Genomic DNA, 12241 nt, shown 5'->3' with positions numbered 1-12241 from the left:
AGAAAAAAAATAGGACATTAATTGATGCATACAGTCACGCCAATATGATGTTTATAATAAGTCCCTGCAACATTTGTTTGCATCAATATCCCAGTGTACCCAACCCCCCCCCCCCCCACCCAACCTCCTCCAATGTACAGTTTCTACGTCAAATGTATATACTGTATTTGCAAATCTGGTATGTCATAAATGTATAGATGTAGCAGTACTGGCTATCTGTATGTCATGTATGTCATATGTCCTGATGAATTGAAAATGGGGGACCCTGATGTAAACAAGAAATCCCCTTAACAATTGTGTGTATTGAGCTGTACTGTATTGTACCCATTTCTGCAATCTGTTGTAGCTGCGTTTCAATATTTGTCAAAAACGTTACCTTTTGTAGCTCAAAACACGAGTGGAAAATAAAAACTTAAAATGATATAAATGCACTTTTAACCTATCGCTAAACTATTGCCAACCTAACGTTTTACATTCTACATGTACTTACTCAGACAATTTAGGAGGCGCTCGAGGTCGCGGTTCTTTCCTTTTGTAATGCGTCCAAACTGTGTTCTGTGTAACATGGATTCCGACCGATGCAAGGTGTTGCCGAATTTGTTTGGTCGACATGCCTTGAGATCGAAGTCTGCGCACATCTCTCGAGTGTTGTTTGCAAATTTTAGTCATTTTGGGCAGCAACACAACACACTGTACAAACTACAGTATAACACTTTATATATACAGTAGTACAGTAGTGGATTGATCTGATTGGTCTGATGCAGACGGGCCATTCACGGGTTTGAGGCGGGGCTTCGTGGCGTAGACAAGTATTAGTGGGGACAGTGTCCCCCCCCCCCTATACATTTTTTAACTGTACATTTTGAGTAAAAATAGGTGCCTTAACAGTTATATTATATTGCATGTCTTTTTTTTTACCATGCATATCTTGTCATCTTATTTTTTCAATGCCTGTATTCTATTTTATTGTATTTTGCACACTATAATAGACAAAGAGTTAACACTGTAAATTGTATATTGCATAGTAGTGTACATAAGAACCAGTTTCTCAGGAACCTAGCATGTCTTTTTTTTTTACCATGCATATCTTGTCATCTATTATTTTTTCAATGCCTATTGTATTATATATTATTGTATTTTGCAATAATAGGAACCTAGCATGTCTTTTTATATCATGTCTTATCTATTTTTATTTTAACAAATAAACCTCTTGATACCTCACATTGGAAAGATTTGCACCGACTTATTACTATTTTCTGCACACTCTAATGGAGATAATTTGTCAAATGACGGTCCAAATCTATACTGTACTGGCCGATATACAAAGCCCAGGTATCTGGCCTGAAAAAGTCAGACTATTGTGTGGCAATATACATATTGCATTTCTTTACTCGTTTGTACATGAGTAAAAATAGGTGCCTTAATATTAGACAGCAGTAATGCCTACATTCTAAACGTAGATTGTACTATAATGAGCAGTCAAGTTCAATGGCCACTTTTCAAGTAGGCAGTGTGATTCTGGCAGACACAAGATTTGAATATTCAGGTATAGGGTACATAGTGGATGCATGTATCCTTTAGTATGATAATTTGTGTAATGTAAATTGGATGTGGGTGCTTGTAGTAGTGGGGGCAGGCACGTGGGTGTGGCCGTGGGCATGCATTGTTTTGTGGTGTAGATGTCTGCAAAGCCAGACAGTATTGTGTGGCAATATACATATTGCATTTCTTTACTCGTTTGTACATGAGTAAAAATAGGTGCCTTAATATTAGACAGCAGTAATGCCTACATTCTAAAATTTCAATTCAATATGATTAGGTGACTAGGTTCAAGATTCAAGATATTTATTTGTCATGTTACACAATACAACTTTTGTAGACCTTGGAAGGTCAGCACAACTGTCTTGCGGCTCCCCTTTTGCAAGGAGAACAGGAGAACTCGCAGCCTCTTTCACGGATCCATGAATTCAGTAAGGACCCTCCTGACCCTCTTTCCTTCTGCTGAGACGCAGTCTGCTCTGAAGTTGCGGTCAGCGGCAGGCTGGTTGTCCCGGTCTTGCTGAGGTCCAGGATTTTTTTGGGACAGGAAGGGATAACCCCGTTCTTTAGATGCGACGCCAGCGTTGAATTGGCCCAGATACGAGCGTCATGTAAGCAACCTGGCCACTTCACGTCCACATCAATGAAGGAGTACTTGTAGTCACAGGCAGCCTGGACATTGAGAGAATATCGTTTCTTCCTGTTCAAAATCAAAAAGGCACACACACACACAAAGGAAAACAATGTCAGAATTCTACAACAGCAATCCTATTATTGCAAAATACAATAATATATAATACAATAGGCATTGAAAAAATAAGATGACAAGATATGCATGGTAAAAAAAAATACATGCAATAAAACATAATATAACTGTTAAGGCACCTATTTTTACTCAAATGTACAGTTTAAAAAATTTGCAGAGGGATGGGGGGAGAAAGAAGGGAAGCACCTGTTTCGTTACACATGTTACTCACTATCTTTGCTTCCTGTCCTATACTATTGGATTAATAAGTTGATTAATCAAGCACACCTAATGGGCACACACAGCACACACCAGATTTATCAATTAATCCAATGGTATTGTACACAAAGCTGTCATACAATATAAAGTGAAAGGTTGTCTCACCTGTTCACGTAATCCATGGAGTTGTTAAGCGGCTGTCGTATGTCAATGTGTGTACAATCGACCGCACCGATGCATTGTGGCATGACATGGGCTCTTTCGAAGGCTGTGGTCAGTTCTTGGACTTCGGAAACCGTGCGAGGCAAACGAATATATTGGGGGCCCACGTGTATTGTTATTGCCCGAGATACCTGCCGGATTATTTTTGAGACCACCTGTCTCGACAAGCCAAATGCATTAGCTGTCTTTCGCAGTCTTGCGACAGTCTGCCGTAAACATGGACAATAATTGCGTCAGCCGTAAACACTGGGAATAACCTCGGATAACCTCGGTTGCTATGCCCACACGCAACTGCAAAACCGCACAACTCCACCCTGGCCACCGGTTTTAAAGACCGCGGTTGCAGCGTAGCAAATCCCCGGTTGTGTGTGGCCGAACACACTAGATTATTTAAACAGATATCTCACAGTATGATTACATTATTATTAAAAACTATCAAGATGACAGTATTTTGTATTTGTCAATGCCTCTGTCTGGAAACAAGTATGCTCCCTCATGGAGAAGATGTAGGCATGTTAAAAGAACAAACCTCTTACTGTTAAAGTATGTTGTTTGAAACCATAAAGGTTGTCAGTGTTTTTTTAGATGGTTTCTTAGATGTTCCTATCCTGTTGTAACAGTTGTTGATAATACCTATGATTCTGATGTTGTGTTCAGTTAGCATATTAGCTTACAACAAACTGTGACTACTGTAGCTAAGCAGAAAACGCTTTTGTCCCCCTCTCCTTGATAAGGTGTTAATACTGTAGGTTTGGGGGGGAGCAGAGGTGAGTAGCTGAGGTCTTGGGGAATTCATATGGAAATGTGACAATGGTCTATCTGGGGGTGTTGGTACAGTACAGTCGCATACAGATTACTGGGGGTACAGTATTAAGATGAAAATTACTTTTTCAGAAAGGTATGATGTCCCTTTCCTGAACAGGGTTATTTGTTTGCTTTAAATTATAAATAAATAAAATATTTTATGTAAACCACCTGTTTTTAAAAGAAACACATACAATTCGCACATATATATTTTATAATTAGGAGAAAACTGTGATATTTGGATGCAGTTTTTTATTTGCATATTATTGCCCACCCTCTTCCAATGTACGTTGGTTGGTTGGTGAGCTTGGGCCAATGGGCGACAAGCAGCTGAATACATTTTATTTCACAGCGATACACTTTTTTTCAGTGTAATCACTACAGTATAGTATTCTTACTGAGTCGCAGATGCAATGACGACTTTTTACAGTAAACAAACGAAGATATCTACAGTTGATAGGCCGTGCGTGATGGCAGCGCCAATAAAAGAAAAGCAGCCGCCAAAGAGCAAGATTCGGATGGTTAAGAAAAAAGCTGTAAGTATTACATCGGACATTATTACATTGAGACATCGGACATTTACGCATATAACGTAGAACATTTGCGCATATTTGGCTATGGTTAGACTAGTGTATTGTTGTCTCTAATGTTATCGCATGAATTGCATGAATTGAAAATGGGGGACCCTGATGTAAACAAGACGAAAGTCTCTCTGGTCTGCATCCCAAGACCCAACACACAGTAACAGTACTGTATATTGGAATACCGTTTATGTCACAAATGTATCAGTACTAAATACCTATATGTCCCTATGCCAATCAATCTAACCTGCTTTGCAATCCTCGCCATTCCACTACTACTATATATAATAATAATAATTTATTTTGCATCCCTTTTTTTCCCCTGTGCAGGCTGCAGTTTCAATCGTGTTGACACCACAGTCCAATGTCGTTGGACCAACACCAGCAGATGCAGACAAAACCATGACGGAGTGGTGTAATGAAATCGTCATGACGATAGTCAAAACATACTTTGCCAAGCTGGAGGCGACGGAGAAAGACTTGGCCATACTGCGTACACAACATCAGGCCACAGAGCAAGGTCGTGCTACGCTGGAGAAACGGCATGAGGCGACAGAGAAAGACTTGGCCATACTGCGTACACAACATCAGGCCACAGAGCAAGGTCGTGCTACGCTGGAGAAACGGCATGAGGCGACAGAGAAAGACTTGGCCATACTGCATACACAACTTCAGGCCACAGAGCAAGGTCGTGCTACGCTGGAGAGACGACATGAGGCTACAGAACAGCTGCACGCCACACAGCTTAGACAGCTACGCAACCAACTAAACAGACCAAGGCTAGTCGAACCCTCTGTCACTGCTCGGGCTTTTCACCGCCAGCTATTCACATCTGAAAGAGATGAAGGTTCTCCGTCTCCGTTCGAAGCCGCCACGCCTGCAGCAGCTGATGAAGGGGTTACCATAAGCTTGACGCTGTCGCCGTCGCCACTCAAAGCCGCCACGCCTGCAGCGGTTGAAGGGGTTACCATAAGCTTGTCGGTGTCCCCGTTCAAAACCCCAGAACCGTTCAAAACCCCAGAACCGTTCAAAAACCCCCAGCCAGTGGCTAAACGAAAGAGGCCAACAAATGGTGAACTTTTGCCTGACATACAACTGCAAACCATTTCAGCAGAAGACGAGCAAAGGTCGTACGAAATGTCTAGCAAAGCCGGCAATCGAGCCGATGACTATGCAGCTCGAATGTTCATGTTGCTAATTGACTTTCCAACATACCAACTGTGGGCTCAGAAGGTTAATTGGAGCGGCCTACAGGGAAAGTCTGCCTTACCTCGCAACCTACGACAGTCGTTGCTCGCTATGGTTAAACGCCGCTATAGTGTTTTTGAGTATGGAGCAGTTCGTGATCGGATCAATGAGCGTTTACGAACGCCACGGACAGAGGATCCCAGGAAGAACTCTGTTGTGATTTAATTATTCTCACATTTTGAGTGGATCCATTTCAATTGACTATTCTTTGTTTAGGTTGTTCATAGCATTTTCACACATCATGGCATCATGGCATCCCTTCCTGTATTCATGCTTCTTGTGTGTACAGATATAGATAGTATTAATATGTACAGTGATACAGGTATAAAGACACTATATGGTAGTAAGTCATACTGGCCAGCAGCGTAACTAGTAAGAGTAGGTAAGAGATATGTACAGATATAAATATAGTATTAATATGTACAGTGATACAGGTATAAAGACACTATGGTAGTAAGTCATACTGGCCAGCAGCGTAACTAGTAAGAGATATGTACAGATATAGATATAGTATTAATATGTACAGTGATACAGGTATCTGTAACTGCATGCTTCAGACACTGTGTAACAGTAGGACACAACACAAGACAAACGTATTTTCTCTGGTCTGCATCCCCTTAACAATTGTGTGTATTGACTAGTGTACCCATTCTGCAATGTGAATAAAACTATAAAAAAATATAGAGTGTTTTGTGATGAATGTACTGTACATAACTATCAATAGACTAGCTAGCTATTTGTCTGTATCTCTTTCACTTGCGGTGGCCAGGAGCGCGCAACAAGATGGTATACATTATGGTATATGATTTATGAATAGTATATTCCACTATAGCAGTATATGGTGTGCTGTACATTTGAATCTAATCTAATTTTGAGAGTGCAAATGTAACAGTAAAGTACTGTCTATCTGTATGTCGTGTATGTCATATATGTTACGATGAATTGAAAATGGGGGACCCTGATGTAAACAACCAGTATGGCCACTACAATACTGTAACAAAAATGAGCAGAAGTATTTCAATTATTAGACGGAATGCCTATTTTTTAACAGACACAGCTACTGTACCAAGCAAGTCATACAATCACTCGTTTTGTCACATCTGGACTACTGTCCAGCAATCTAAAAAATAGTAAGATAAAATAGACAGAGTAAAATAGTGCAGTGCAATAAAATAGTAGAATAGAATAGATACAACTTATTTTTTTACAATGAGAATTTTATTACCATTGCAGAATGGGTAAACTACAGTCAATACACACAATTGTTAAGGGGATGCAGACCAGAGAAAGACGTTTGTACATTGCAAAGTTCATCCTTCCTCTGCAGAGTTCAAATAAAGCTGACTTGACCTGACTTGAAAAAAACAGTGTTGAGACACCCCCCCCCCCCCACCATCAATGTACAGCCCCCCACCCCACCTACCCACCTATTAACACCTCATCAAGGAGAGGGGGCAGGGAGGTGTCGGTCACAGTCACAGTACGGTCACAGTTCCATCCTAGAGGCTAATCTTTCCTGTGACAAAATGGCATCCAATGTAATATATTCCATAGTATATTCCACTACAATGGGTACAATACTGACCAGAGAAAGACTTTCGTCTTGTTTACATCTACTATTTTTATTATTGTCTATTTAAAACTTAAAAAAAGGGGTGAAACGATACAGCATTCACTTTACGGCCTATAGGGATATTTTATTTCAATTCTCTGTTAGAAAAGAGAAATATTAAGCCCTGTGCAAGGAATAATATGAAAATGTGCCATTGAATAGCCTGTAGCTAGATATGACATTTGGACATGACATGTTTGTCCTCCATAGATACAGTAATTGAATGGAAATTGTATTAACAGATTGCAAAATGGGTACAATACAGTACAGCTCAATACACACAATTGTTAAGGGGATGCAGACCAGAGGAAGACTTTCGTCTTGTTTACATCAGGGTCCCCCATTTTCAATTCATATATATAATGACAACAGTACCGATAGGAGATAAGATAAGATAAAAAACTGAAGAATATTGATCAGGCCAGAGTTACATTATTATTTCAGGTGTATTCTCATCAGAAGCCATGGAGAACTATAAGTCTTTAGAGGCATACCGCTTCTTTGTCTCTGGTTGGGTAGAAACCGTGTTCCACCGGAAACTGACAAGGTGCACCTTGTTGCGGGCAGATGTCAGACCATCCTACAGAGTGAATGATGATCCACATCATCCTTGGGTGGCCTTAGATGGCACGGGAAAGGTGGTTGCAGGTCACTGTGACTGTATGGCAGGGTGAGTTATACAAAATAATATTTTTTAAATAAAAAATAAATAATAAAAAGAATGTTGCCACAAATTTACCAGTGTTACCCACCCAACAGGAGCAACAGGCGGCCAGCAGCACAAGCACTCCAGTCTACTGCTTGTGTAAAACAACAGAATCAGAGAGCATGGTTGGCTGTGACACCTGTGATGACTGGTTCCATCCCAGGTGTCTAAACCTCAAAAGGCTACCGAAAAGCAAGACATGGTATTGCCCGGAGTGCAGAAAAAAGAAAAAGAAGTCTAACCCTAACTAAGTTGCTGTACTCTGTCGTCTACTCTAAGCCATCCTATATTGTCAAAGTGGGCAGGGGTGAGGTGCGTTCTAGGAGTAAGGTCAAGCAGTAGTCTGACCAGTTTGTTTTGTGATGTTTGTAATTTAGTTTTTAGCCCTTTTGAAGTTTTATGTTATGGCTTCCTTCTTGGAGAAAATGTAGGTCTGCCAATGCTGCTGTTATGCATATGTTATGCATTGTTGTGCATGTTGAAACTTGAAATAGCACTTTTGTATTTTTGTATATAAAAAAAATAAGCATTTTTTACATGCATTGTTGTGCATGTTGAAATTGTAGGCCTGCCAATTGATGTCCACAGATGAAGCGGTCAAGGAGCTTGACTCGACCTTGGTTCTCTGTTGGTCACCATCCTCCTTGGCTGCATCCCTCTCCTCTCTGAGAGACTGCATCTCGTCAAACAGAGACTGCTCAGTGATGGGAGGTGTGGCTGCTTCCTCAACTTGGGCTGCTGCCTCAACTTGGATGTCTTGGCTGCAACGTTTAGTCCTCTTGTGGGGAGTCACTTTAAATGAAATAAAAACCATACTAATAAGAAACTGCAATTTAGGAACCCATTGATTTTGGCACATAACTGAAAACTAGATGATATCACTTACGATGGTATGAAGAGGAGTTCCTTTTTGCACGCCGCTCATGGCGACTGATGTTCGTTGACGTAGATGGTGTAGACTGTGATGTTGAAGGGAATACAGATGGAATGTAGTCTGGGTGTGTTTGGTCATTGACCTTTGCACCTGAATGAATGAATGAATGAATGAATGAATGAATGAATGAATGAATGAATGAATGAAAACGTTATTAACAGATTGCAGAATGGATACAATACAGTACGGCTCAATACACACAATTGTTAAGGGGATGCAGACCAGAGAGACTTTCGTCTTGTTTACATCAGGGTCCCCCATTTTCAATTCATAGTGACATTTGTGACATACTCAACATACATGACATCATGACATTTATGGCATAGGGACATACATGACATACAGGTATATAGTACTGTTACATTTGTGACATAATATGATATGCAAATATACAGTACTGTTACCCCATAGATCCTGACAGAGAGTATATACATATGACATGTATATTACAAGCAATACGACTATTCAATAACAAGTCCTTAGAGCAAGGACAACAACACTGAATGTGATTGATAAATAGTATACTAGTAACATATAAAAATGAAAAAGGCATGTAGGCTACACTGAGAATGGACTATTATGGGGAAGTAGCTAGCAGAGACTGCTAGCTAATCAATCAATCAGCTAGCAGCTAACATCTGCTGTTTACAGCCTCACAGCCAATACAACTTAATTTACTATATAAATATGTGTTCCTTATTCTCACCTGTTATGAAATGGGTAGAGCAGACATACGTAGAATTTGACTTGGGGGACCAGGGTCTGCTTTGGTCGACTCTCCCGTCTGCTCTACCCAGTCAAAGGAAGTTGACTTCGAGAATATACAGTACTGTTTACAGTATGTGTACAAGGGAAGACTACTCGAAATGTGTTGTTTTCTTTGTGCATTAAGCCAGTCAATTTGCTCTTTGTATGGGATTATAACGGAGTTGTTCTTGTTTGTGTGCTCCCCTCGCATTTGGCGATCAATTGGACTTGAAAACAGCAGTGACCACCACTCGTTAGATCATATGAAACAGTAGCCCCTGTCACGTCACGTAAGCGGCAGATAAAACAGTGAAGATCAGATCATTTAACTTACCACTTAATCCAACGTTCATTCCCCACAGCGTCTCCGGTGACCCGAACACCAGCCAGTATTTACCCTGGTCGATTTGGTCGTCAACTCCTGCACTGTTCCCGGCACACGCTGCCGATTAAGGGCACGTACTTGGTCCTCAATAATGGACATTAGTGGACAAACCACTAAAACAATGGGGTTTACGTGCCATTTGGAATAGCCATAGGTCTTTGCTGTAGCCGGTATTTTTGTATTTCCGATTCACATTTAGGAGGCATAGCAAGTTCGGTTGTCTCGAAGGAAGGATATAATTCCAACTTGACTTTGACTTTGCGCCTCCTGGCGGCACAAAACAGAAACCGCACCCACCCTAATAAAACCATTTGACAAGAGCCGTTAACGGGCGGCAGAGGGCGTTGAAACGGCGGTAGGAGGGACCTCAATTTGCAATGCTGTAACTGTACATGCAGTACAATGCCAAAGCAACAGATGGCGATGTACAAACATGAAGGCCATTTTCAGCCAATGAGAAGGGTGAACCTGTGATATCCGGTTCAGGCTTTGTCACTGTAGAGACGCCCACACTCACTCCTGTTAGAAAAAGTATCGACGCCATTGTTGTTGACGTTAGCTTACATGCTAACGTTAATGGCAGCGACCATAGCATTGTGGCTCGGCTAGCCTATCATCGCTTAATATAGCTAGTGAATGGTTAAACAACGTTATTTAACATTGCAGAATGGGTACAATTACAATGCGGCTCAATACAAACAATTGTTAAGGGGCCCAGGGGGTGTAGACTGTTGTAGTTTGAGCTAATTTACACCATGCTCCAAAAAAAAATAAAAAAATCTGCCGAGCGATCTGGCGCGGGGCTCGATTCAAGGTGAGCGGGGAGCGAGCGGAGAGCGACTTGGGGGCGGGGTCAACATGATCGATTAGCGGAGCGGACCAAGCTTTAAAGAGCGAAGAGCGGATTTCTCGGCCGCGCCGATCCGCTCACGTGGCCTGGTTACTGTGTGTAGTGCCTTCCATACACTTTGAGTCATTGCTGCCTAATTGTTCTTCAATCTTGACTCTGTAATCCTTTTTAGCTGCTGTGATCTCACTGCAGAGGTTGTACCTTGTTCTGTTCTCCTCTCTGTCCCCGGATCTGTGTGCTGTGTCCCTCTCTGCTAGAGCCACACGCACGGAACTGTTAATCCATGGCTTCTGGTTTAGAAACACATAGATTTCTTTCCTCGGCACAAGGTCCTCGATGCATTTCTGTATGAAACCATCTTACTTACTTATGTGTCCAATGGAGAATGAACTGTCACCTCATGCTATGTGTCCAATGGAGAATGAACTGTCACCTCATGCTATGTGTCCAGTGGAGAATGAACTGTCACCTCATGCTATGTGTCCAGTGGAGAATGAACAGTCACCTCATGCTATGTGTCCAGTGGAGAATGAACAGTCACCTCATGCTATGTGTCCAGTGGAGAGTCACCTCATGCTATGTGTCCAGTGGAGAATGAACAGTCACCTCTGTAATTTCACTGTAAGGCAGGGTTTATCAGAAGGTCTTAAAAGTATACATCTACACATAGCCTTAGACTGCCATTAGACAGCCAGTTTATAAACTCTTCATTTGAATGTTTCTGTCTCTCTGTTCCCCAGATCCACCCCCTGTCCTGCTGCCCGGCAACCAATAGAGACATGGAGGAATTGAGACGTCGTTCCTGTGACCAGTGTGGGAAGAGCTTCAAGACGATGAGAGAACTTAAAAGACACCACATGGTACACACAGGAGAGAAACTATACTGCTGTGACCAGTGTGAGAAGAGCTTCAAGACAAAGTCAGAACTTAAAAGTCACCACATGGTACACACAGGACAGAAACCTTACTGCTGTGACCAGTGTGGGGAGAGCTTCAAGAGAAAGTCAGAACTTAAACTACACCACATGGTACACACGGGAGAGAAACCTTACTGCTGTAACCAGTGTGGGAAGAGCTTCAAGACAAAGTCAGAACTTAAATGTCACCACATGGTACACACAGGAGAGAAACTTTACTTCTGTGACCAGTGTGGGAAGAGCTTCAAGACGATGACAACTTAAACTACACCACATGGTACACACAGGAGAGAAACCTTACTGCTGTGACCAGTGTGGGAAGAGCTTCAAGACGATGAGAGAACTTAAAAGTCACCACATGGTACACACAGGAGAGAAACCTTACTGCTGTGACCAGTGTGGGAAGAGCTTCAAGACAAAGTCAGAACTTAAATGTCACCACATGGTACACACAGGAGAGAAACTTTACTTCTGTGACCAGTGTGGGAAGAGCTTCAAGACGATGAAAGAACTTAAACTACACCACATGGTACACACAGGAGAGAAACCTTACTGCTGTGACCAGTGTGGGAAGAGCTTCAAGACAAAGTCAGAACTTAAATGTCACCACATGGTACACACAGGACAGAAACCATACTGCTGTGGCCAGTGTGGGAAGAGCTTCCAAACAAAGGGAAATTTTGAAAGACACCACATGGTACACACAGGAGAGAAACCTTACTGCTGTGACCA

At 41.7% G+C, this 12241-nt stretch overlaps 1 long non-coding RNA gene across 1 annotated transcript; it reads right to left on the bottom strand.

Annotated features, from left to right (window-relative positions):
* Positions 1 to 8041: 8041 nt before the first annotated feature.
* Positions 8042 to 9915, bottom strand: LOC311242274. Its single transcript, XR_014620609.1, has 3 exons — positions 9692 to 9915; positions 8563 to 8700; positions 8042 to 8468 (listed from the first exon to the last, which is right to left on the bottom strand). It is a non-coding gene; the product is annotated as an uncharacterized lncRNA (long non-coding RNA).
* Positions 9916 to 12241: the final 2326 nt, after the last annotated feature.

The sequence above is a fragment of the Notolepis coatsorum genome (assembly GCF_963971535.1).
Source record: "Notolepis coatsorum genome assembly, contig: SUPER_15_unloc_7, whole genome shotgun sequence".
In the NCBI taxonomy this organism is placed as follows: Eukaryota; Metazoa; Chordata; class Actinopteri; order Aulopiformes; family Paralepididae; genus Notolepis; species Notolepis coatsorum.
Note: the sequence above shows the minus strand (reverse complement) of the source record. Positions and strands in the feature narration are given on the sequence as shown.